Source organism: Helianthus annuus, chromosome 5 (genome assembly GCF_002127325.2).
Source record: "Helianthus annuus cultivar XRQ/B chromosome 5, HanXRQr2.0-SUNRISE, whole genome shotgun sequence".
NCBI lineage: Eukaryota > Viridiplantae > Streptophyta > Magnoliopsida > Asterales > Asteraceae > Helianthus > Helianthus annuus.
In genome coordinates, this window is record NC_035437.2 from 14340733 (window position 1) to 14359755 (window position 19023).

A 19023-nucleotide genomic window follows, 5' to 3' on the forward strand; every position below is an offset into this window, starting at 1 on the left:
TAGCCATCCATGCTTAAACACTAAAATCAAAATTTGTGTTGAAAACTAATCAATAATTGGAACTAGTTCAAAACTCTTAATTCACAACTAAAATTTCACACTCTACAACGTTCAGTAAGTGACATCTACCAATCCAATTATTATTTCATTCTAGATGTTAGCAAAACCGCAAAAGTAATAAACTCAATTCACTTAGGGGTAGTAACACAATACCTCATCATCTCTTTAAATGATATAATATAATTAAAACAGAAGTAGTAGGAATAAACGTACCTTTGTTTGATGAAGATTCTACTTGATTCCCTCTTTATTCCTTTAACATTCAATCAAAGATTTTCAATACCATTTTCGTTTCTCAAATCAAATGCCAAAACAATTCATTCTTTTGTTACATAGCCTATAATAAGAAGCATAGTTACTTTTTAACAATTCATAAGTCAAATACCAAAAATTTCAATATATTAACACATAACACAGAATCTTGCAGCAACCACTATGGATGTAACAAAGGCTGAGAAACCCCAAACGTCTCGCTGCACACACAGATAACTCATTACCCAACCTGAAATGACGAAGATACCCCTGGAGCACCACAGCAAGATTTCCAGCTGAAGTTACTTAAAACGCAAAAATACTGTACAAAATGGCGTAAAGGAGAAAGACATGCCTGTAACGAACTTCTCTAAACGTGTGGCTTGGTACATCAGCTGTTCTCCGCTGGCTTTCAAGAATTGACCGTAAGCTGCAAATTGCTAATTATATATTAGTTTAGATATGATTACAATTACGAACTAATAGATCCTATCATTTTCCTTGTATCTTCTTCACTTCTATTAGTATCAGCATAATTAAAATGAGCGATTTACATTTTAAACCATCATACTAATAGCTTTTTGTTGAATACAGTCCATCGCGCTTTAGAAATTCCCAAAAGAAACATTTGGATGAATTAGTGATTTTCGACCAATTCTTAAAATTAAAATACAAGAAAACCTTCTTATTGGACATTTTTGGGCTATTTTTTTGTAAAGTATAATGCTTTTCCCTTTGCAGTTTCAGACAATTATTTGTTTGTAACAGAAGTTATACGGTGATAAAATGGGTGGGTCGTAGGATTTTGTTATTTTTTATTTCATAAACAATTAATATATTAAGTACGATTTCAAAAAAAAAACTACTAAAAACTTAAAGTTTAACTTTTTAATAAAGCAAAGTAGAATATTATAAGAGACTTTTGCCCATTTAACCATATACTTTTAAGCTGAAGTTTAAAATAATGTACAAAATGGCGTAAAGGAATAAGACATGCCTGTAACGAACTTCTCTAAACGTGTGGCTTGGTACATCAGCTATTCTCCACCGGTTTTCAAGAATATCATCAATATCCATGGTTAGAAGACATTTTTTGTTTTCTTCATCATTTCTATCTACCTTAAACGCTTCAGCTCCCCCTAACCCAAATCTCTTAAACTCATGAGAATGTCATAAGAGGTGAGCCACTGCAGTGTACATAAAAGACATTAGACACTCTTTCCTTCAATTTAGTATGTTCAAATTAAGCGGATCATGCTAGATATGGTAAATATGATATTAAACTGAGGGCTTACACATGAGCCTGATTGAAGTGTCTAGCCTCTTCGTTCAACTGCTACATCTTGTTCTTTTATGCTCTGCAAAATGTAATAATAATTATTAGAAGTAACTAACTATGAAAAGATCAACATCAAATCGATTAAGCATGCTAATTGTTATAACATAGTACCAACAGTCCACATCGGCTTATTAAATTGGACAAATGAACTATATGCGGCTCAACCAGACTCGTTCATAACTTGTAGGAAGACAACCTCTTAGTCATCATCAATCACAAGGTCAAGATAACAGTCTAATGAACGACAAAATTATATCAAATGAAATAATTTGAGTTTTCTAATCACCAATTAAATTAATATTATATTATTAATATAACTGAAATAATTTGAGTTTTCTAATCATTAATATAACACCAGATGCATTACCTGAAATAATTAGAGTTTTCTAATCATTAATTTGAGTTTTATAATCATTAGTAATTTGAGTTTTCTAATCATTAAATATTTTGTCAACCTAAGAAGTGTTTAGAAAACAAAAACAAAAAAAAATGAACTGGCGTTTCATCAAACACTTAGAAGGCATTTTGAAGATGATCATAATCTAAACAAAAAAGCCCAATTTTGTTAATCGACTAAGTGTTTCGAACAATGAAGGCCCAAATCAGATGCACACGCACCTTGCATTTCATCGAATACATAGAACGCAAAATTATAAACAGTAAAAACTATAAAACCAAAAATAACATAAAGCTACGGTTTTGATTAAGTATTCAAAATCATCAAGATAATTCAAATGTACGGTTATGCAATATGAGTTAAACTACTAAATCAATTCACCACAATTCACAAAATCAATCAGAATCATACTGGGGACAATGATCAATCCAAGAATTCAAATGTACGGTTATGCAATATGAGTTAAACTACTAAAAGGTATGTGCTTTAAGGCCCCATTAAAAAAATATAAAACTTAAAAGAAAATGAAAAGAAATTTAAATAAGCATTCTTACTTTTCTTCCTTCTTGTTCTTTGAGAACAATCCAGACCGGTACTTTGAAGTTGGTAACTGTGAGATACGCTTTGCTGATATTCCTCTGTTTTCTATGCCCACATATGAACCCTAGAAGTTCAAATATGTGTTAAAAAGCAAACTGAGAAAGGAAGAGCAAATATGAGAAGACGATTTCTAACGTTCAATCTGTCATGATTTGAGAAGGAGGCAACATGTTGAGAAGGAGGCAACACGAACTGTAGATTTGAGAAAGTATCAACGTCGATTTGAGGATAAGCCATTGAGCGGGCCTTTTTTTTCTCTGGTTCTCTCTGCAGATCGATTGAGGGTTAGGGTTTGTGAAATGGGGGGAGAGACTAAAGTGAATTTTAGAGAGAGATTACCCTTTTTCTACGTCTGTTGTTTAAATTCTGAATCTGGAGCCATGTTTAAATTTCGAAACTGGAGCCAAAATTTTGAATTGGCAGTGGTTTGATTGGGGAGGTTTGAATTTATAGTAGATGTTGGGAGGGGCAGTGGTTTGAAAAGTTGAATGTGGGAGGGGCAGTAGTTTGATGGCAGTGGTTTGAAAAGGTGAATGTGGGCCAGCTTTGAAATTTAAAGTCTTTTAATATTAAGGTTTGAAAAGGTGAATGTGGGCCAACTTTGAATTTTAAAGTCTTTTTAAAATTCAAATTACCCCCTTTAATTATTGTAGGATCGTGTTTCGACCCGAACGAGTCGTTCAGAGGTGTTCTTCTATGTTTCAGGTGCGGAATAACAAGAAACGTAGATAGAAATAGCTTGTTCTTCACTTTAATCTACTGATTTATTGATTTGACAATGATTACACTTCGATCTTCACACCGGCAGCACTTCGGTATGGAATTGGCAAAGTTACAAATGAGATTCGCTTATGGGTATTTATAGTGCAAGTAGGTCCCCACATACGGCAGGTCCGTATAAGCGGACCTGACACATAAGCGGACCTCCTATGTCCGTATAAGCGGACCTACCCTCTAAAATACATATACTCTCCAGTTTTCTCGTAAAACGCGCCCTAATCTAACAATCTAAAACTAAGACTCGATCCAAGACGAAGTCGACAAATGTAGTGCACCAACAAACTCCCCCTCAGATGTTGACGGAGTCGTTCATCGAGTCTTTGACAATGTCGTATCTTCGCACCTTCGGTCTTGATCAGTCTTTGGGCTTCTCTCTCTCTTTCTTCATCTCTTACTCTTAAATCACCAACAAACTTCTTCTCTTAGATGTTGATATCTTTAAGTTCCTCATCTTCAACATGCACTCCCCCTCACATTCTGACTCTTCCTGCACAACAACTCTACCACAAACATAAGTTTTATGATAAACATTTAAGCATATAGACATCACTAGTCACAAACTAATCAACCAATCAGATACTGATGAACCACTTGGAATTGTAACATTTTTCTTATCAAAACAAACACAATCTCCCAAACCAACTGTTCATCATGTTTAGCACTTAAAATTTTGAAAATCAGCTTTTCAATATCAGTCATCGAAAATCTTTTTGACTTTTCAAAAATTTATGTTAAAACACACCAAAAATCATTTTGGATTTTCTGAAAGAAAATACATGCAGAAATGAACTATTTACAGATAATATTTTTGTGAGTTTGTGCAAGAGGATCATATCAGTTTTGAGACAAATCACTAACACCGTTAAGCTTTAAACATTCTCAGTTCTAAACAATTTACTTAGATTGTCAGCATATTGGTCCACTTTAAATTTTCACACAAATTTCAATCGATTCGAGATACGATATTAATGTTTTAGAAACTTAAACTTAATTGTGTATCACTCCACTCGAATATACTCCTGTATCCAGATCTCAATGTTCAGTCTTACAGGTGAGTATACCACAGATGATATCTGTAAAGGGGTTATGTGCGAGGGCCGTGAGAGCTCAGGTCGATACTTCCGTATACGCAGAGAGATGACGGCTTCGACTTTAGGTGGGTCCCCTTTAGAGGATCTTTTGATTACAACAGCAGCGACTATCAATTTTATTGTTTCATCAGCTTGCTGAGGGTGATGCTATGTTTCAAGCATTTTGCAGAAAGCATTATCCGGGGACTAGGTCAGAACTTCCATTCAGCAGAAGTCCCGGGATAATACCCCAGATATCACTGAGTATAAAGACCTAGTATCTCAGAAAGAGGGACCTTTCAAACAAGATTTCGGGGGTTACCCATATATCCAAGAATAGTTACCCACAAATCAAGTAAGTTTGAATTTAGGTTTATATCTCGTTTCAATTTACTAAATGTGCGAAAACCTACTGACACATCCGCAGTAAGATTGTTTATCACTTTTAAACTTTCCAATTCTTTAGCATGTTGTGATAGTCCACTGATGTACTATCATTTCCTCTTTTTCGCAACAAACCTCATTTTTAAATTTTCATGTTTTTGTCTTTTTCAAATTTTCTAATGTTTTTGGATTTTCTGAAAATTTTCTACTCCCCCTAAAAGCAAACACATTAAAGAAATTTGAAAACTATCTAAGTTCTAGACACACTTGAACATAAAACAAACTGTACAAACTTTGACAACCGATATCGAATTACATCAATTCGCCATTCACTAGCGCATAAACAATCAGAACTCCCCCTATCAACAAACTATTTTCCCGTTTAGATTTCAAAACACTTAAGTTTGTTTTAATCAAAATGGTTTTTCCGGAAAATAAGTTTGATTGATTTTACCACTTGTAGATTTATCAAACAAATGTTCGGGGATGTGGTTCATCATCTTGTCTTCCAACCAGATGTAGGAAAATACAAGTACAAATTAATGTCCTTGATTTACCATATGCAAAGATGCATAACCAAATCTTCTAACCACTAGTAATTATAACCAACAAATACCACTAGTAAGCAAACACAAACAAACCTTTTACCTTTTGAATGATTGACATTACCGAATAAAACTCAAGAAAGATGCCGATTCATGCTCCACGATTACCAACCTGGGAGCTCCGGCAAGTCCTGACACTTACTGTTCATAATATGTACCATCCCAGTCACAAACCAGGGATGGTTCAACCTTTTCTTTCTTTGTTTTCTTCTCATAAAATTCTTTAACCCCTTTGACTTTTTGATCAATCATCTTTCCAAAGATATGTTTTACCTTGGGGTTAAAGACCTTCTCAACATCAAATTCCTGTTTATCATTATAAAATTGGTTAGAAATTTCTGTTTTACCAATTTTCTTTTTATAATTCTCAGCTCGAAGTGATGGAAACTCCTCATCATTCACAATCGGAACTGGTTTTTCATCTTTTAAAACAGCTTCACATTTTGAAACATCATGTGGCTCAACTGATTTTATGGAATCAGTTTCATCGCCAGAAGATAGCTCCTCTGATTTTGACCTATCAGAATCATCGCTAGAGCTTTCACCAACCTTCTTAACAACCCATTTCTGGTTGTTAGATTTAGCTCTCTTCTTGTAAAACTTGTTCGAACTTTCACCAATTTCAAATGTAGAATCTTGAAACAATTTTGTTCTATCAATTGGTGGTTCGAACTCAACTACTCTTTCTTTGAGTTTACGAGATACTCCCTGTTTTGATTGTATTGCCTTCGAACAATCTCGGGCAATATGTCCAACAGTGTTGCACCGGAAACAGGTTCTCGTATCTGTATTTTCCTCAGCCATCTTCTTCAATTCATCTTGCTTCTTTGCAAGGAACTCACTATTTGATTCCCTCCAGAAACTTGTCTTTTCTTCTTCATCAGTTGATGTGCCTGAAACAAAAGACATTTTAGATTTAAAATCACGAACGTATTTTTCATTTTTCGGTTTTTCTGTAGGAGTAAAACCAAGACCTTTCTTTTTGAAATTACCGTTATGGTTTGATTTCTTTTGGAAACCAGAGCCAGAACTGTAACCCTTTTTCTTATTTAATCTTTGTTGAACTCTTGAGGTGTAAGGATTAGGTTTTTCATTAAAATACAAGTCTTTTATTTCAGAAATATTAATTTCTGTGAGTTTGAAAACCTTGTTTATCAATTCAGTTTTGACACCTCTTATTGGAAATTCCTCATCAGAATATAATTTGTCAGAATCATTCAAGGTGTAGGCAACTTTAAACAACCCATCATCCAAATTAGATTTTGATAACAGGAATTCTTTGTCATAGACTATTTTTCCCTATTTTTCAGTTTGACCCGGAGTGCTTGACTCAGACTTTGACTCTGACGCGGACTCCGACTTTGACTCCTTTATCTCATCATTTTCTAACACATGATCCACGACTTTCTTCATCAATTGAGACTGTTGATCAGTGTCAGACGATGTAAACACAACATCAATACTATCTGGTAGATTGACTGACGACTCCGACTCCCACTGTAAATTTGTTGCCTTTTTTACTCTTTCAACGTTTGGGTATCTTTGCAAATATCCATTTTCCAGCGGAGGTGGACACTTGTTATAACTGACACCTTGTTTCTTACCAGAATCTTTCTTCTCAGTTGTTTTCTTCGTGTCATTCTTCTTCTTTTCCAAAGTCTTTTCATCAGCAATTTTTTCAGCTTCCTTTTCTTCAGTTACCTCATCATTTTCCCATGCCTTCATACTTTCAACCGTCGGATAAATCCTGTCAATAACATAAGAAGTACATGAGTAACTTTTTAACAAACGGTTAACTCTTTCAGTTTCAATTCTTTGCAGCTCAAGCTTTTGTTCCAAAGCAGCACACTTCTCGATGTAATTATTCACAACTTTCTGTTTGATCATGAATGCTCCCTGAAGTGTCTTCATTGTTGTTGCTTGTTCTTCACTCGTTTGGTTGTATTGGTTCATTGCTTGGTTCAGCACATCGTAAGATTCCTTCAAACTGTTTAAGTTGTAAATCAGTGTGCTGTTCTGCTTCTTTATAGCTTCACAGTTCTCACACTTCACTGGAATCTTTTTCGCATCAACTTCTTCCTCAACCTTGAATTTAGGAACTTCTTTCACCTTTTGTCTTCTTATCACTGGAACGTCTTCATCATCACTGCTCACTGGTGTCTTGATCTTTTTCTTTTTCTTCTTGGCTTTTTCATCTTCACTATCACTTTCAGCAAGCAACTTCATATCAGCTTTGAATTTTCTTGCCCAATACTCAGTATCATCATCACTATCATCTTCAACCTTTGCCGTGAAAGCAGTGTAAGCTCTAGTTTGATCAGGAATATAATCATCCCAAGTACAATTTTCCCAGCTAATTCCCTCTGGTAGCTTTATATCTTCTTGATCAATCAAACAAGCTTTTCCATTATCTAGAATATATTTATCCCAGTTGAAAGGCTTCTTTTCATCTTGATTACCCACACATGCTTTCTTTCCAGAATCTTCAATTATTGGTCTTCCATGTGCAGTTTGCGCTTGATGTTGATGTTGTTGTAATGGTGATTGAGCAACCTGATGATAGATGGCTTTTCTGTAGTAATCATTGTTGTTGTTGAAAGGATTCTGAGCTCCACTTGCTTGACGATTAGTGCACTCCCTCTTGAAGTGTCCTTTTTCCCTGCACCGAAAACAAGTGACTTTAGATTTGTCAAAACCTAAAGTAGAAACATTAGCATCACGAAGATCATCTCTCCCCGTGATCTGCTTAAATTTCTCAGCTCTCCGTAACACGCTAGCCAAACACCACTTTATGTCCATTAGCTCCATCTCTTCAGCATCTATCTGGTCGTAATCTTCCTTTGTTAGCATTGGATTCCCGATACGACCTGCAACAAAACAACTATAAGATTCCAAAACCATTCCTAATAAAGACATTTGGTTTTTAGCAACTTCCTCAGAATAATCTTGATCATTTTCAAGATTTAATACAATATTGCACTGAAGTTTCTTCCCATTTTTCGTTGCTGAAATGTTTGGATCAAAAGACGAAAATGATGTAAAACTTGTTTTGCTGCTTGATCCTTTAGATGAACTTTCAGATGAATTCTTGACACTGTAGGCAGTTTCAACTTTCGGAGATAGACTTGATGACTTCTCATTCACCCCTGCTTTATAGTATAATCCGATATCCTGTTCACCATCAAAATCCTTCATTCGAATAATTTTTCGTTGTTCCATTTCTTGAGCTTCGATCTTTTCAATGAACTTGCTGAGTGTCAAATTGCTAAAACCTTTCTTGTTTCTGAGCATCATAAGATATGTGCCCCAAGTTTCATATGGTAAAGCATCAGCAAGTTTTTCGATCAACTCTTCATTGTTTTTCTCAATACTCAATCTCTTCATGTTAGCAAGCAAATTGCAGTATCTTTCAATAATCTCTCTTGTGCTTTCATTCTTTAACCCGCGAAACAGATCAAACTCTTTCTTTAGAAGCGATTTCTTGCTTTTGACCATTTCTTCACTACCACGAAACTTTGACCTTAAAGCTTTCCAAATCGAATATGAAGTTCCATTGTGTTGCAAAAGCACCATAATATCCTCTTTCACTGCTTGTTGAAGAAGACTTAACATCATTTTCTCATCTTTGTATTTCTTTCTAGCATCCGCACTTAGATCTTTTATCGGAACAGGCTCTTCATCATCATTCATCGGTCGAACATATTTTGTCTTGACACATTCCCATGCATCCAGATAGTTCGCTTGTACCCAGTTCTCGAACCGACCCTCCCATCCTTTATATTCTTCAATGTTCAACAGTTTGGGTGGTTTTTGCATTGTTCCCGTTTCATTTTTGAGCATTGTGGTTTGAGCAACAGTGATTGGGGTACTCGGAGTAGCGAATGCGTTGTAGAATTCCTCGTCCATGTTTCACACTTGTATCACCTGACGTAAACAAACAAACAAAACACAATCAGTTTAAAACACTTATCAAAGCAATTGAATCAAACTGATACTCTGTTTGAACTGAATCACTTGAACTGATGAATATTCTGTGCGGACTGAAATTTGACAAACTGTGCTGACAGAACTTGATGCGAATTGAGATTTAATTTGTCAAACCGTACGAAATGCTATGACCCGGATCAAATTCAAATAACCTGACCAAATCACACGACCTGAGACTGAACCACCTCTTGTGAACTAGAATCAAATTCAAACCTTGTGATTTAGCTTTCACTATCGACAAACAACAATCAAACTGTACACGTGACAGACAAACAATCAATTGATAAACAAAAATGATTGGGCCGCAAGTGATAAGGTCAAACTAATCATGATTGGACCGATTACTTTATGTTAAAAAATGCAGTGATTGGGCCGCATGATATGATGAAGATTCAATGATTGGGCCGCATGATATGAAAGGTAACTGACAAGTTTTATATTCTTTAAAAATTTTGATTGGGCCTCAACTTGTTAATATGTGACATTCAAAAAGTGCCAACAACTTTATTAGTTAACCATACATTCTGATTGGGACACACATAAAGTCTGACAAACAACACATTATCTTAACATTCAATTCACAATTTGAGTCACAAGGTCGGTGGTCAACAAACACATACAATTGGACCGGTTTTAATCAGCTTTTATCTAACACTTCACTTATTTGTTAACTGATTGGACCTTTAAACACAAAGTCACATGAATCATTCATCTTCAGATTATATTCTCTGATTTATTCTTTGTTGATTATATTCATGTAGGTCACTTATTTGTTAACATGGGCCGGCAAAAGTATCTATTTAATAATCATTCATTGGGCCGCATTTGTATTAAATCCAATTATAGTTTTTCAGTTGATTGATTTTAGCAAATTTACTGTTTAACCGATAACTTTATGAATACACATTTTTCATTGGACCTTTACTTTATTGTGGCCGACAAAGATTTAATCCGACAATTTGAAGCGAACTTGATTTTCCTTGGTTGACACAAAAGCGAACCTGAACTTTGTCAGAAAAGCGAACCAGATTCTTGCACAATGAGCGAACCTACTGATAAAAAGCCTTTGGAGCGGACCTATCAAATTAATTGACAATGGAGCGGACCTAATTCAATTTTGAAGCGAACCTGATACAATTTTGAAGCGAATCTATCACATTAAATGACACTCAAGCGGACTTGAATGCAATTTCAAGCGAACCTAATGCACTTTGAAGCGGATCTATCAACTGACCAAAGCGGACCTAATTCCGAAGATGATTTCACCATTTTTCATCCGAATTTCAAACTCAAACTTTCAAGGGTTTATCTATGAGCAATTACCTACAACCTGTGAAATTTTGAGAGGATTCCGACCGTTAAATCTCGTTCTGATGAAGAAAGAAGGTGTAGAAGTAAGAAATGATGATGAATTCTAGCTATTCTCTGTAGAAAACCTCCTCCCAAGCTCTGATACCACTTGTAGGATCGTGTTTCGACCCGAACGAGTCGTTCAGAGGTGTTCTTCTATGTTTCAGGTGCGGAATAACAAGAAACGTAGATAGAAATAGCTTGTTCTTCACTTTAATCTACTGATTTATTGATTTGACAATGATTACACTTCGATCTTCACACCGGCAGCACTTCGGTATGGAAATGGCAAAGTTACAAATGAGATCCGCTTATGGGTATTTATAGTGCAAGTAGGTCCCCACATACGGCATGTCCGGACCTGACACATAAGCGGACCTCCTATGTCCGTATAAGCGGACCTACCCTCTAAAATACATATACTCTCTAGTTTTCTCGTAAAACGCGCCCTAATCTAACAATCTAAAACTAAGACTCGATCCAAGACGAAGTCGACAGATGTAGTGCACCAACAATTATGTATAAAAGGGAATTATGACATCATCGTTGACATTTGGCATACCTTAGAAGCTGACACATAGGCAAATTTACATCAGCCAATCTTCTCTTATTATAGATAGTATAGATGATGAGCAAATTCATCGGAATGATTGAGCCATAAAAGGTCGATCCAAATAACGGAACCAATCAAGATACCGATATTTTTGTTTGTTGGTTTTAATCCTAGGTTTAGTTCACATGTAAAAGGAAGCTAAAGTGGAAGGTTTATAATTAAAAGAAGCTAAAGTGGAAGGGTTAAAAGTAAAATAAGCTAAAGTTGAAGATTGGTGAATAGTAATTCTAGGTGAATTGCCAAGTGGGGATAGCTCACTTGGTAGATCCTCTTGCCTCTTAGGTCATTCGTAGTCATAAAACCTCTTTGTGGGTGTTATGCGATACGTGTCGTGCCACGTCACACAGGGGCTTTATGGGGCGTTATATCACTAGAGTCCGTAGTCATAAAGCCCCTACCTCCTCATTATTTAATTAATTAATAACCCTTCAATTACATACATATGTATATATATATGTGTGTGTGTGTGTGAGTGGGGGGAAATGTTTGCAACTCCAAAACGCCGCTATATGTATAACGCTGCATCCATTTTTTTGCCCCATAGCATCGCCCGTTGTGGTGTGCCAGGCGCTATGGGGTGCTATAGCTCAAAAAACACCTCTCTCCGCGCCCCACTACACTGGACCTTAGTGGGTGGTCTTGAGTTCAATCCCAAGCAAGGGTGATTTATTTGTAAATATAGAAGTTTGGGGGAGTAACGTTAGCCATTAAAAAAAAGTAATTCTAGGTGAATTATTAGGAATTAGTTTAGAGATAATTATAGTTTGAATTAATTATTTAATGTAGAGTAAAGTGCAGCTTGTGTCTCTATGGTTTGATGACGGGATCAACCTAGGTCCCCCAACTTTTTTTGCAACCTGTGTACTTGTGTTTTTGAAATCTAACAGTCTGAGTCCTTGCATCTGTTGAACGTTGGATTTTATTTAAAAAGTTGTTGAAAAGACGAAATTGTCATTCTTTTATTGCAATATGCGTCCCTGAGCTTTCAATATTATTCTAGCCATTTAACAAACCCAAAATTATTTCTGTTTCACTTGTTGATATATGCAATTTGGGTTCTCGATTTCAGGTAGCTTCGATTCAGTTCGGTTTTGATTGTTCTAACTCATTTGCTCAATCTGTTTTGAATCATCCATTTCCAACTTCTATAAATTATTTAGGTGCTGTTTGTTTTTTCAGAGGTAAAACGTCTGCAATCTGCGGACCACATCTGCAGACGTCTGTAGCAGAAGAGGTGGACTAAACCTCTGCAGTCAGTTAGTTGAAGACTGTTTGTTTTTTAACTTGTGCAAGCTACTGAAATGACACCAAAATTCAGCAAAGTAACACTACAATTCTAAAGATTAACACCATAATCCTGAAAAACTAACATAAAAAATCTAAAAGATAACACCACAATTATGAAAAACTACCATCAAAAAACCAAAAATTAACAATATGTGTATTCTTTAACAATATGTATATTATAAGCAGAATTCTTCAACATATCATAACATAAAAAAAACAATTCTTGAAGATAAAGAAACATACCTGTTTCGGTGAAGTAGCAGGGGAGAAACCCCCCCCCCCAATTATTTTGGTGTTATCATTTTCCATTACTGCTTCAATTCTGAAAAACCCCCAATTATCATTTTCCGTTAATGGAACAAATTCACGATCACAACATTTTGGATCACAAGCTCTACGGTTACGTATGCATTGTTAGACAAAAAGCCGTTTTTGAGTGACTCCGAGCACCACATGCACAAGATTTTCTTCTTGCTATACCTATAGATGGGTTAGGCCAGCATATGTCGCCGGCGGAGTATCGTACTATCCTTAAGTATCACCTCATTATTCCTCTATTCCTAGTTGATGAGGTATGCCCTGTTTGTCATAAGGCGTGTTTAGATTCTTTTGGGGAGCATGCAGTTAATTGTAGAGAGCTCCCGGGGTTCAAATACCGACATGATTTGGTTAGGGATGTCCTTTTTGACATATTCAGGTGCGCTGGTATTTCTGCTAAGAAAGAGGCACCCCTTAATTTCTTAACAGACCCGTTGGAAGGGAGATCTACCCTTCGACCAGCTGACATTCTGGTCTTTGGATGGGTAGAAGGAAAACATGCATGTGTGGATCTAACAGGGGTTTCCCCGCTTGTGGGCTTAGGGGGTAGTGCTTTCACGGTGGGTCAGGCTGCTTTAAAGGCTGCTTCAGGTAAAGTGGCCAAACATGAGAAAGCATGCCTTGACTACCAGCACGTGTTTATCCCATTTGCTTTTGATACTTTTGGTTTTCTAGCGCCAGAGGCTGTAGACCTACTTAGCCGAGTTCAAAGGGTCATGCATAGTAATGTTATGACCCCGGGATCTATGGACGTAGTTTTTAAAAGGCTCAGTTTTGCTATTCAAAAAGGGGTAGCGGCGCAGCTTGTTGCCCGTTTACCAACTATCTAAATATAAATTCATAATTTTTTTTATTATTTTCACCTTCTGATAATCGTAATCAGATCATCGACAATGCGATTACAGAAACCCTAAGCATTGATAGCTCATGAGTTGAATCGGAATTAGGTTTTGTAACATCAAACGACGTCGTTCTGTCGTTGATCAATTCGAATGGTGAAGGTACGAGTGAGCAGCAGCGAAAAGTGTAGAAATCGGAGAAGAAGTTGAGGAAGTTAGGGTTATTGCAGGGGAGTGTGAGTGCAGATTCAGGCGTTAGTGAATAGTAAGTGTGTGGAGGTTGTTTCTAGAGTGGTGAGAGTTGTGACGAGAGATGGAGGTGGTAAGGTTAGGGCTGTGGTGGTTGTTGATGTGTATTGTGTTTTGTGTTTGTGTATCTAGGTAAAAAGAAAGAAGGGGGAAGAGGCTAGAAGACCCAAGTCCACATCTGCCCCAAGAAGAGGTCTAGAAGACCTTTTTTAATGAAATCCCTTCGAGAAAACAAACACACTGCAGACTCAAACGTCTGCGCGTGGTTTGCGTGGGGCAGACATAAGAGTGGTGCGGTGTTCTGGTGGGAGAGTGGTGGAGCGGTGCATGTGTTCCGATAGAGTGGTGCGGTGTTCTGGTGGGAGAGTGGTGGTGGTAGAACAGTGGCGTTCGGAGGAGAGTGGTGGTTGGTGGTGGGTGGAAGAGTGGAGTGGAAGAATATGTAAAGCTATAGGACTCATTGCGTTATAAACTTAATATATTGAGGGGTTAGGATTTTAGAAGGGCTGAATGGACCAAAATGCCTCTCTACTGTTAAGTAGTGGACTGAATATGCTGACGGTGTTAGAGGTTGGGACACATGCTATTAGATTTTGAAAACACAAGTACAAATGTTGCAAAGAAAAAGTTGGGGGACTCAGGTTGAATACGCCAACAAACCACATGAACGCAAATTGCACTTTAGTCTTTTATGTAATTGGGTTTGAGTTAAAGTAGAAGTGTAACAACCCGCACGTTCGTGCGTTGTTACTACTTGTTATACTCGTTACGCCTAGCACCAGAGATTCGGATCATAATGTAGCTATATCGCATACATCGCTATTTCGCAGTATTTGCGCATATTACGCATACTTTGTGTCACACCCCTAATTTCCACGTGTCACCGGTGGGCCCGGTAGGGGAGTAACGTGACGTAGTTGATATCATCATAGTCAAACAACACAAATTATAATGCACAGCGGAAGCAAAGATAGATTTATTTCAACTTAAATTATTGTAATATTCGAGTATCACAAAATGTCGAAATAGAATCCACAGGCAGAATCAAATAAAAAGGAAACTTCATTTCAACAGACTTCATGCATCCTAAGCTTGCGAGACTTCTATGGATGCTTAAGGAGAGACCAGCCTATTACGCGTAGTACCTGCACTTAGTCTTTTTGGAAAATACGTCAGTTTACACTGGTAAATACAATTTAATTGACTCATTTTGAAAATGCATAAAATGATTTAAATGCTCGTGGCATAAAACTTTGTATAACTTGGGATAATTATTTTTGCTTAATAATCATGTAAAAGAATTACATGTTCGTTCTGCATTCAGTAGCCCGGGTCGTGCCGGGTTAAAGATTAATAGACACACCACTTAATATAATTCCGCCGCGAGACTTCTTTCGTACCGACGATTATACATGTTGTACAGCACTACGGGTGTACGCCTACACCCGAGTGCTAAGGTCGTGGCCATTCTTTGAATGATGCCAAGGATATCCGGGACATGGTCATTAAGCCCCCAAAGGCGTTAAACAAACAAAACAGCATTTTTAAACGGGTTAATTTGACTGCACATAACCAAGACCGGTTAAGGTCAATTCCCCGACCAAGCGGTATTTTATATATCGTACCCCAAGCCCGTATAGGGAAAATAAGTTAAACGTATTTACCTGAGCAAAGTATAAACCAAATATAACGAGTGCACGTAGCTTTTACTGGGCTCCTAGATCTGGAAATTAAGGTTTTAATAACCTATTAGAATCCTAACGGGTCTTAAGCTTAGACCGGTTAGTTTTATATAAAGATTACGGTTTTAAACGCACAATAAGGCGAAGACCATTTTAGAATGTGGTTTTGTCCCAACAAGCTTGCACACTTGTTTTATATGGGTAACATAATCACATTCTGGATTATGAGACCAAAAAGATATGGTTTGACCCGTTTCGGCTAAAATGGCCAAACTAGTCACAAAAGCCGATCCGAACGCGTATAATGCGTAACGAGTAACCATAAGAGTTAAATACAAGTTTCTGAAGTCAATATGCTTAAAATATGTTGTGATATCAGAATGATACCTTCCATTATGCCCCAAATGATTTTAAACCAAAACTATGCCTCATAAGGGCGTTTTGGTCATTTTATAAGGTGTAAAAAGGGTTAAAATGATAACCTGAGTTACAGGTCTGATTAAATTAGTAAATATACTTAATTTACTAAGTTAATCAGTAGGGTATCAAATTTATGTGAAATTTATTATCTTTAACCTTACTATGCACCGTAGGGGCATTTTGGTAATTTCACATGTGCCTAAAAGGTCAATTCTGGAATTCTGAGTTCAAAGCATTTGCCTACTATTAAAAATATAAAAATTTGCTAAATACATCAGTAGGTTTAATCCTTTAAGCTTAATAAGGTTCTAGAGCACACTTATGCGTTAAAAATGCCTAAAAAGGCGATTTGGAGCCATTTCCGGGTTTTTTGTAAAAAGTCTATATTTTTAATATTCCAGAAGGCTCAAAATAATTTATTTATCATAACAAATCAGTAGCAATTGGTTTGAGGTCAAAAGGATTTGTAAAACTCAATTTATGGCTAAAAAGGGCAAAACCGGCATAAACCGAATTAATCTTAGAACACTAAGTTATGCTCAGCCTAAAAATAAATAAAATTCTCCAAAAATCCCAAAATATTATTTTATAACAGTGGGTAAAAAGTTTGGTATAAAAATTTGGGTTTTGATAGGCTATACATAATTTACGCCATTTAATTAGTAAAGAAGCTCTTAATTACGCTATTGAGCATAACTCTTAATCTAGACCTCAAACTGACTTCAAATTTTGGGTGCAAGTTTATAAATCAGTAGCTAAGGTGCCTACCCTTTTATATTTTCAAAAATCACGTTTTAAGGTCAAATGGGCATATTGGTCAACATATAAGCGATTAACGGAAACATGCATGTGAATAGGATATCTAATGAACCAAGTAGTATAATCTCAGAGAGTTATACTAACATGTAAATAGGTTCAAAAGAAGCTCTAAGGCAATCCTAATCTTGGCTTAAACGGGTCAGAACTGAAAGTCAAAGCAGAAGTCAAACTTTGCGACTTTCGGTTCCAAACCGAGCCTAAACTGAAAATTGTCGAGTTGAACATGTTGGAACATGTTCTTTTATTAATTACCAAGTTATTTTAATGATTAAACAGGTTGCATGTATCCTACATTGCTAATTATGTATTAATTCGCAAATAACCTTTCTGTTGACTTTTTATAACAAGCTTTGACTCGACAATTAATATAGTTAGAGTGGGAATCTGGAAATACCCTTTTAAGGGTTTGTTACCCACATAATTACCTACTTAAAGGTGTTTTTAATTCGTGATTTGACAGAGCACATTTTAATTAATCACGAAGTCAAACCTTAATTATGACGGTTTGACTTTTAGCTAATTAATTAAGCTAAAACGAATTAGGAAGGGTTAAGGACACTTACAAGAGTCCTAATTGAGATTAGAGAGCCTAAGGAAGAGTGCTTGCTGTCCAGAGAGCTCCAGAAGTGAACTTGTGCAAAGTTGTAAATGAATGCATGAATTGTTCACAACTTCAAGTCCCTTATATACTAATTTTGATCTCATAGGATGGTGCCAAACAAGTCTACACATGATACAAGATCATTACAGGTGCCCCCTATGCATGAAATACCATTGGGGCAGCCCCTGGTATATAAAACAAGCTCTCAAAATCGGTTATCAGGCCTGAAATGGCAGCTGTCCACGAAATCTAATGCTGGGAGTCTGATGCGGCCCGCCTGGGGTTACCAGGGATTCTAATGCGGTCCGCCTAACCTGTCTGATCAGTCAACAAGTTTTCAAACTTTGCAATTTCAGTCCCTGGTCCTTTGTAACGTGGTTTTAAGTCCTTAAATTGCATTTTTGACCTCTTAACCTTATTTTTAAGGGCCTTGGGACTTTTACTAACTTGGTTAAGTCCTTGACCAACCTTGTAACCACTCATAAGGCCATAGAATTCAATGTTGACGCTTTTAACCCCTCGAACACGAATTTGATCATGACTTTCTCATACGATAACGAAACTTTATGAAATTTTAACCACATATTCTAGTGAGTATATTTTACCGTTACAAAGCTTTGGGTCTGCCAAAAGGTCACTCAGAGGTATACTTTGCACATGTTGACACTTTAAGCCCCTGTAGTTTGTAATTCCTCACTTTCCTTTATGTTTCGCTTCGTATGATCCTTGATTTATTCGTTGGAAGGTATAAACATTATGTAGGGCTATTTTAGAATATATTTATCCATTGTTGACACTTTGGACCCTTATATTCACATAGTTTCCCTGTTTGTCAACTTTAGTCCCTCTAAAGTATTCTTTCTCACGTTCAGAGCTTATGACACGTGTTTATACTTTATTGGACATAAATTTTCAAGGTGTTACATCCTCACCCCCTTAAAAGAAATCTCGTCCTCGAGATTTAAGGAAATAGATGAGGGTATTTCTCTTTCATTGAGGATTCTAGCTCCCACGTGTATTCAGGACCTCTGCGGGCGTCCCATTTCACCTTGACAATAGGCACAAGCTTTCTCCGAAGCTTCTTTACATGTCGATCCTCAATAGACACAGGTTTTTCCACAAATTTTAAGCTCTCGTCTATATGCACATCTGTGTGTGGTATGACTAGCGACTCATCGGCCAGAAATTTCTTCAGATTGCAGACGTGGAATACATTATGAATACCATCGAGCTCTTCAGGTAAGTTTAACTTATAAGCCACTGATCCTACACATTCGATGATCTCGAATGGTCCTACATACCTTGGGCTTAACTTACCTTTCTTACCAAATCGCATCACCCCTTTCCAAGGTGATACTTTGAGCAAGACTT